Source organism: Bubalus kerabau, chromosome 5, assembly GCF_029407905.1.
Source record: "Bubalus kerabau isolate K-KA32 ecotype Philippines breed swamp buffalo chromosome 5, PCC_UOA_SB_1v2, whole genome shotgun sequence".
Taxonomy (NCBI): Eukaryota; Metazoa; Chordata; class Mammalia; order Artiodactyla; family Bovidae; genus Bubalus; species Bubalus kerabau.
The window spans coordinates 11,822,372-11,832,049 of NC_073628.1; positions in this window are offsets into that span (position 1 = coordinate 11,822,372).

Here is a 9,678-nt window from a genome sequence, read left to right on the forward strand (position 1 = left end):
CAAAAGACTTATATATAGAAAACTATAAAACACTGCTGAAAGAAATTAAAGAGGACACTAATAGTTGGAGAAATATACCATGTTCATGGATCAGAAGAATCAATATAGTGAAAATGAGTATACTACCCAAAGCAGTCTATAGATCCAATGCAATCCCTAGCAAGCTACCAACGGTATTTTTCACAGAACTAGAAAAAATAATTTCACAATTGGTATGAAAATACAAAAAAACCTCGAATAGCCAAAGCAATCTTGAGAAAGAAGAATGGAAATGGAGGAATCAACCTGCCTGACTTCAGGCTCCAATACAAAGCTACAGTCATCAAAGCAGTATCTACTGGAACAAAGACAGAAATGTAGATCAGTTAAACAATATAGAAATCCCAGAGATAAATCCATGCACCTATGGACACCTTATCTTTGACAAAGTAGGCAAGAATACACAATGGAGTAAAGACAATCTCTTTAACAAGTGTTGCTGGGAAAACTGGTCAACAGTTTGTAAAAGAATGAGACTAGAACACTTTCTAACACCATACACAAAAATAAACTCAAAATGGATTAAAGATCTAAAAGTAAGACCAGAAACTATAAAACTCCCAGAGGAAAACATAGGGAAAACACTCTCTGACACAGATCACAGCAGGATCCTCTATGACTCAAATCCCAGAATATTGGAAATAAAAGCAAAAAGAAACAAATGGGACCTAATTAAACTTAGAAGCTTTTGCACAATAAAGGAAACAATAAGCAAGGTGAAAAGACAGCCTTCAGATTGTGAGAAAATAATAGCAAATGAAACAATGGACAAAGAATTAATCTCAAAAATATGCAAGCAACTCCTGCAGCTCAATTCCAGAAAAATAAAAGACCCAATCAAAAAATGGGCCAAAGAACTAAACAGACATTTCTCCAAAAAAGACATACAGATAGCTAACAAACACGTGAAAAGTTGCTCAACATCATTCATTATCAGAGAAATGCAAATCAAAACCACAGTGAAGTACTATTTCACGCCAGTCAGAATGGCTGCTATTCAAAAGTCTACAAACAGTAAATGCTGGAGAGGGTGTGGAGAAAAGGGAACCCTCTTACCCTGTTGGTGGGAATGCAAACTAGTACAGCCACTATGGAGAAGAGTGTGGAGATTCCTTAAAAAACTGGAACTAGAACTGCCATATGACCCAGAAATCCCACTGCTGGGCATACACACTGAGGAAACCAGAATTGAAAGAGACATGTGTACCCCAATGTTCATCGCAGCACTGTTTATAATAGCCAGGACATGGAAGCAATCTACATATCCATCAGTAGATGAATGGATAAGAAAGCTGTGGTACATATACACAATGGAGTACTACTCAGCCATTAAATAGAATACATTTGAATCAGTTCTAATCAGGTGGGTGAGACTGCAGCCTATTATACAGAGTGAGGTAAGCCAGAAAGTAAAACACCAATAGAGTGTACTAACACATATATATGGAATTTAGAAAGATGGTAATGATAACCCTATATGCAAGACAGCAAAAGAGACACAGATGTATAGAACAGTCTTTTGGACTCTGGGAGAGGGTGAGGGTGGGATGATTTCAGAGAATGGCATTGAAACATGTATATTATCATATGTGAAATGGATAGCCAGTCCAGGTTTGATGAATGAGACAGGGTGCTTGGGGATGGTGTACTGGGATGACCCAGAGGGATGTGATGGGGAGGGGCATTGGAGGGGGGTTAAGGATGGGTAACACATGTACACCTGTGGCAGATTCATGTCAATGTATGGCAAAACCACTTCCATATTCTAAAGTAACTAGCCTCCAGTTAAAGTAAATCAATTTATATTAAAAAAGTATTCTCATAGAGAAATCAGTTAGGTCTCAGGGGAAGCAGGACATGAAAAAGGATGAACCAGTCTGGGTCTGATATCATGCAAGTCGTGGAGAGGGATGGAACAGCTGGTTTTCATAGGGAACTTAGGACAAAAGTTTTGCCTCAAAGGTGTCCCAACCCAAGACTAGGGAGCTGGGATTTCACTCTCCCACTAGCACCTCCCTCTCATCCTTCAACTAACACCAAACTGGTGCCTCACAGCCTTTGTATTAGATCCTCCAAAGACAAATCAAAGGTGACACTAGAAGTAAAAAGACACCAAAGCTCAGGAAAATGCAACCTCAGATAATGTCTCAATTTCTGTACCCACTCTGCCATCTCCAGCATCATATCTGGAATCCTGTGAGTCTAAAGAACTCCACGAGTCTCTAGACATAAGAATTTTTCAAAATTCAGTCTTTAATTTATATAGGAGTACAATTAATTTACAGTATTGTATTAATATTATTTGTATGGGAAATTAATTCCTTTATACATAGACATGTATCCATTCTTTCTTTTCCCATACAGGTTATTACAGACTATTGAACATAATTCCTATATTGTACAGTAGGTCTTTGTTGATTATCTATTAAATAAAGTAGTATACAGATATTAATCTCAAACTCTCAATTTGTCCCTCTCCCACTTTCCCACTTTGGTAACTATAATTATTGTTTTGATGGAGGAAAGTGTCTATAGGCACTTTTTGGATCAGGGTCTGTGCTAGTGAGAGTGCAGTGGCCAGGCAAACAAGCCTGAGAGAGACTCATTTGAGATGATGGTAAATGTGGAGAAGGACCTGGCCATGCAAATGCTGGGAAAAGATCACTGTAGACGTGGGAAGTAGCCCGTGCTAAGGACTAATGTAACCAAGGTTAATAAATGGCTACCCTTCCACTGACAACCTTCCTTCCATGCTTGGAACTTGGCCTACAGGTCAACCACCATGACCTCATCCCATGCTTAAGTTGTGAGTTAGCAGCAATGAGCCACGTCAGCCTTCCCAAGAAGGGAGAAACTGGGGCTATCATGAGGCTGAATATGCTCTGGACTCAGGGAAGTGTCCACAAACTGGTTATCACCAGGAGCATTAGGTGCCAGGAGCACCACCAATGCCTCTATTTCCATGTACTTGTTCTCAGGAGTAGAAACGCCAAGGAACTGATAGAGCAAAGAAACAACTAATGACTCTTGTTTCATCTTGCCCTGTGTGATTCCCGTGGCCCTTTGACCACACTGCTCTCTGCCCAAAAACTCTTTCCTCTTTTGCTTCTTCAAAGGTGTCTTGTGAATAACATCAGCACCTGACTTTGAAGCCTGGTGGATGGAACTCAACTCACAGTCAGCTGGGACCCAGAGATGTCCAGCCTTATCCTGTGTTTCTGTCCTTTTTCTCCAACCAGATTCATAAAGGAAAGTTCTGAAAAAACATAAGTGTGATTGTAACCCTCTCAAGGCCTTTGAATCTCCAAGGTCTATTTTGAGCATCAAAGAGGGAACACATCCGTTTCATCCAGGCTAGTCTCAGACCCCAGCCTCTCTCAGCAGGGGTTCGCTGAGGAAATATATGACACTTATCTATGTTTCCAGAGGGCCGAGAAAGGAATGCTTCTCGCTGGAATGCAGGTGCATGTTATCCAGTCACCCAAGGTCTGTGTTGTGTGAATGAGGAGCGAGAGCTCTTTGGATTCTGAGTTGGGAGTGAGTCAGTCACCACCTGCAGGACTGCCTCCTGGGGTCACTACAGCAGGGGCTCCCCCACTGTGCCTGGAATCCAAAAGAAACTTCCCTGAATATTGCTTTCCTGCTGCTACATGGAGGCAGGTCTGCTGATAAAATCGGAACCAGACTTGAGGGGCAAAGGGAAAGGAACTTCCCCTCTGGTGCTTGCAGACATCTGAGAGCTATCCAGTAGTGGATGCAATTGAGCTTTCTCTCATCTTTCCCTTCCTGGAAGTCTCTTAGCCTAGGAACCAGAGTTCCTGGGTCTCAAGTCTTCACTAACTTACCTGCAGCCTTAAGGTGAGTCATACTCCCCAGGGTTCAGTTTCCCATCTCTTGGATGAGGGAGACTGGACTTGCTCCTGAACACTTGTTCCAGACTGAAGCTCAGTGCCAATCAGTGGACAAGTGGCTCGGCAGTGGGTGTTGCTGAGGAAGCTGAGGCTGCTTCTGGCGGGCAGGGGGCTGTAACTGTCTGGTGATGTTCATGGGTCCTGGGCTCAGGTCTGAGAGTGGTAGACCACTTGGCACACAGCTGCTGTGACACCAAGGACCTTAGAGGCCTTGCCCACTGGAACTTACCATCATTTAGGTTCTATGGGATGAGATCAGGTAGTTATAAGTCAGAAGTTACCAATGGGGAAGCTTGTAGAATCCTCAGCATAACCCAAATTAGGCTAATGAATCATCTCTCCTAAAAAACTCTGGAAAGAAGATATGCCAGGACTCTTAGACAAATTTTGTAAAGTAGGTCATCTTTTGGATGACCTGCCATTTGCTCTCTGGCTTGGGATGATACCCACAGTTAGAGTGGAATCAAAGTGCTCCTGGGGGAGGCTGTCCCTCTCCCTGCGGCTCATTACCAGTGAGTACAGCTCTAGCCCCTCCACATCTGGAGCAGAAATTAAAGCAGGAAGGACACAACCTCTAAGTTTAACAGGAAAACTCAGGTAGGTCTAGCCCTCAGGTACACACTATTCTTTCCCCAGTGCTTCTTCCTTCCCTCCTGGGTCCTGTGCAGCTGCCCGCCTCCTGGTTATTGGGTTGTGAATTCCTCCTCCCTTCTCTGGCAAATATCCATGCAGTCTCACTTGTGGCTTCCTCTCTACCCAGGCCCTATCCCTCACCTGAAGATGGCAATAAAGAAGGGAAAACTAAGGAGGGGTCTGCCCAGATCATTCTTTCTAAAAATGTCTGCATTCCTTCTCCTTCCAGACCCTGTCCTGAATCATCTAGATCTCCAACTAGATGACTCAGTAGCTTAGCAGGGGAGTGGAGATGCAGATAGGGTTGGAGGTAAGGTTGCCAGGTATGGGGGGGGGATGGTTTTCAGATGACAAGAGAAGAGTTGGAGCAAGGAGCATGTGGTCCTCCAAACACTCATCAGGGAGCTGCCTGAATCTGCTATCTTGGGCCCCTCAGGGTATCACTAAGACAGAAACTTCATTCTATAAACTTCTTACTACAAAACGATTTCAAACATAACAAATATAAGAAAGAAGAGGGTCATGAACCCTATATTTCATCATTCGGCATCAATAACTACAAAACTAACCTCTTAGTCCCACAGGTTGTCATAGACCGGAGACTATGCAACTTCAAGTTGGTGGGCGATTGAGCTCCCGGTGAAGACATTTTTGACTTGCATCAGGTCTTTCTCTTCTTGCTATGTTCTCATTTGTGGTGGGGGAAGGGAAGGAGGAAGAGGGAGAATAAGAGAGAAAAAGAGGGAGAGCATACTCCCATCATGAGGGACCACCATCAAAACCCCATGTCAACTTGCGTACCTCCCAAAGGCCCTACTTCGTAATACCATCACATTGGGAGTCAAGGGTGGACACAATTCAATCCATAGCAGCTATGCAGTTCTGTTTTTAAATCAAGACAGACCGTCATTTCATATTCTCTTTTACTCCTTATTCATATTTCCTGAAGTGCTTTAGGGAGAAGATGAACATTTCACAAAATATACATAATGAGTATTTGGGGTAAAATGATAGGATGTGAAAAAAATGCTTGTTTGTTCCCAATAAAATTAACATCTAATACCCAGTCCATGTACAAATTGCCCTGATTCTCAAAAAGCAGTTTTCACAGTTTATTGAAAGAATGTAGTCGTATGTTGCACTTGGTTGTTCTCCTTTAAGACTAAATAGCTGTTCCTCTCCCAATTTTAATGCCATTTATTTGTTCAGAAACTGGGCGGAAGCAGGGTGGCTTGTCTTACAGAATGTCCCACTATTGGGTTTAGAGCAGGAGTCCACAATACCAGCACAGTGGGTCAGGACCAGTACCAGTCCAGTCCTTGGTCTATTAGGAACCAGATCTCCACAGCAGGAGGTGAGCTGCAGGTCAGTGAGTGAGGCTTCATCTGTATAATAACTGCTCCCTATCACTCTCTCATCACCCCCAGAAGGGACAATCTAGCTTGTTTTCCTGGAACTGTTTGTAGTTACATAACTTATGCTTAATAGAAACAAAAATAGCATACATATTGATGATTATTTTCCTTTCTCAGTGCTCAGAATGATGAATTGGTGCCCTAGCAATCTATCATAGTGACAAATTAGATGTTGCTTATTAACATTTGGACACATTCGGCCAGCTTAAAATTGAATATTAAAAAACTAAGATCATGGGATCCAGCCCCATCCTTCATGGCAAATGGAAGGAGAAAAGGTGGAAGCAGTGAGAGATTTCTTCATCTTAGCCTCTAAAACCACTGTGGATGGTGCCTGCAGCCATGAAATCAGAGGATGTTTGCTTCTTGGCATGAAAGCTATGAGAAACATAAACAGTGTGTTGAGAAGCAGAAACATCATTCTGTCCAACAAACTGATAGATGTTTGGCCTTTTCATTTGGATTCCTATACTTTCTGTCCAGTCCCCTTTGGGCTTCGAAGTGCCTTAGCTTTCTGGTCCTTAATGATTCCCAAGATTATTTTGTGCATCTCTTTACCCAGTCCTGAAATCAGCCATCTCTTTAAGAATCCATGCATTGTGTGATGGGAAATATATTTAGAAGCTACATGTTAGACCTCAGAGTAGTCACTGTTATCAAGTTGTCATTGCTTGTAGGCTTTACATTGGTCAGAGTAGGAAGTACACATTTTCCTTAAAAAATGAAATAAAAATAAATATAATTAGTTGGTACAAACTTATGCTTTCAGTTCAAGATTTAAGACAGCAGGGTTTGAATTAAACTTCTTTATGTTATGTGTGAACCTGTTTTTCTAGCCACTGAAAGGCTTACTTCAGAACATTAGTATTAGTTATTGTCTTGCTTTTACCTGTTAACATGCATATGATTCTGTCACAATAACAGAATTTGTGAGGAACAATAAGTTGTTGAATATAGTTTCAGATTTCTTTCCTGTTTTGCTTTTGATTTTCTTAGGTTTTGTTTTGGATGGGCAGTACTTTTGTTTTTCCTTAGAAGATATCCCACTGTAAATGTAGCCATAATTCTGAATTTTAAAGCCACTTAAGTAATGTGTTGTTATGGGCAGCTAGTCACCAACTTGATGCAATTAGGTTTATCAGTCTCTTTGTTCTCAGTTTGTTCAGTTCAGTTCAGTCCTTTCAGTTGTGTCCGTCTCTTCAAAACGCATGGACTGCAGCATGCCAGGCTTCCCTATCCATCACCAACTCCTGGAGCTTACTCAAGCTCATGTCCATCGACTTGGTGATGCCATCCAACCATCTCATCCTGTCTTCCCCTTCTCTTCCTGCCTTCAATGTTTCCTACATCAGGGTCTTTTCTAATGAGTCAGTTCTTCCCATCAGTTCAGTTCAGTTCAGTCCGACTCTTTGCGACCCCATGAATCCCAGCACACCAGGCCTCCCTGTCTATTACCAACTTCCAGAGTTCACTGAGACTCACGTCCATCGAGTCAGTGATGCCATCCAGCCATCTCATTCTCTGTCGTCCCCTTCTCCTCCTGCCCCCAGTCCCTCCCAGCATCAGAGTCTTTTCCAGTGATTCAACTCTTTGTATGAGGTGGCCAAAGTACTAGAGTTTCAGCTTTAGCATCATTCCTTCCAAAGAAATCCCAAGGCTGATCTTCTTCAGAATCAACTGGTTGGATCTCCATGCAGTCCAAGGGATTCTCAAGAGTCTTCTTGAACACCACAGTTCAAAAGCATTAATACTTTGGTGCTCATCTTTCTTCACAGTCCAACCCTCACATCCATACATGGCCACTGGAAAAACCATAGCCTTGACTAGATGGACCTTTGTTGGCAAAGTATGTCTGCTTTTCAATATGCTATATAGATTGGTCATAACTTTCCTTCCAAGGAGTAAGCGTCTTTTAATTTCATGGCTGCGGTCATCATCTGCAGTGATTTTGGAGCCCCCAAAAATAAAGTCTGACACTGTTTCCCCATCTATTTCCCATAAAGTGATGGGACCAGATGCCATGATCTTCGTTTTCTGAATGTTGAGTTTTAAGCCAACTTTTTCACTCTCCTCTTTTACCTTCATCAAGAGGCTTTTGAGTTCCTCTTCACTTTCTGCCATCAGGGTGGTGTCATCTGCATATCTGAGGTTATTGATATTTCTCCCGGCAATCTTGATTCCAGCTTGTGTTTCTTCCAGCCCAGCATTTCTCATGATGTACTCTGCATGTAAGTTAAATAAGCAGGGTGACAATATACAGCCTTGACGTACTCCTTTTCCTATTTGGAACCAGTCTGTTGTTCTGTCTCCAGTTCTAACTATTGCTTCCTGACCTGCATACAAATTTCTCAAGAGGCAGATCAGGTGGTCTGGTATTCCCATCTCTTTCAGAATTTTCCACAGTTTATTGTGATCCACACAGTCAAAGGCTTTGGCATAGTCAATAAAGCAGAAATAGATGTTTTTCTGCCACTGTCTTACTGTTTCAATGATCCAGCGGATGATGGCAATTTGGTCTCTGGTTCCTTTGTCTTTTCTAAAACCATCTTGAACATCTGGAAGTTCATGGTTCACATATTGCTAAAGCCTGCCTTGGAGAATTTTGAGCATTACTTTAAGAGCTGCACTCAATATGCCAGCAAATTTGGAAAACTTAGCAGTGGCCACAGGACTGGAAAAGGTCAGTTTTTATTCCAATCCCAAAGAAAGGCAATGCCAAAGAATGCTCAAACTACCGCACAATTGCACTCATCTTCACATCAGGTGGGCAAATAATTGGAGCTTCAGCTTCAACATCAGTCCTCCCAGTGAATATTCAGAACAGATTTTTTTTTAGGATGGACCGGTTTGATCTTCTTGCAGTCCAAGGGACTCTCAAGAGTCTTCTCCAACACCATAGTTCAAAAGGCATGTATGTGTGTCCTTTGTCAGTGACGTCATATTCCCCCTGTTGGGATTTATCGACCAGAACTGAATTTAAACAACATGCAAAAATGAGGATTAGGTCACAGTGCCCCATCTAAACACACTTGGCAACAGGAGAGGCTCCTGTTGTATTCAAGGGACAGGCATGGATAGATCTCATGCAGGAATAGGCCCTGGGAGTCCTGGATGAGTCATTAAACAGGATTGTCTTTACTTGGCTGCCACAGTTGTTTTGTCTTCTTTGATTGGGAAGACATTTCAAAATTATTTTTTTGTATGTTTGGTTTGGCAGACAAAATTTTTCGTGACATAGACCCTATGGGGAAATTATATCAAAAATATATCCATTTATCTTCAGCAGTTAAATTTTTTTGGTTTGTATGTCCCTGATGATCTTTCTTTATAAGTAGAAAGGAAACACACATGTTCAGTATGCATTCAGTCTCTTTGTAAATCAACCGACATGAGTTAAATTCCTCTCTGTCCCCACTGCCCTCCCAACTCCAGGCAAGAAATAAAAACCTGCAGAGACTGAAGGCTGATTCCAGCACATTGCTGTGGAGATTTCATTTCCACTGTTTTTTTTTTTTTTGGAAAAGATTAGTTGCTAATATTAAAATCAGTAGATTGTACATAAATATCCAAACTTCCGATTCTCTTGAAAACATGGCCAACTGGCCTAATTTCCAGCATGGGTAAAGTGGAGGAAAGGCTGCTCCCAGTGGTAAGGCCTGTGCGGCCCAGGGTTCAACATG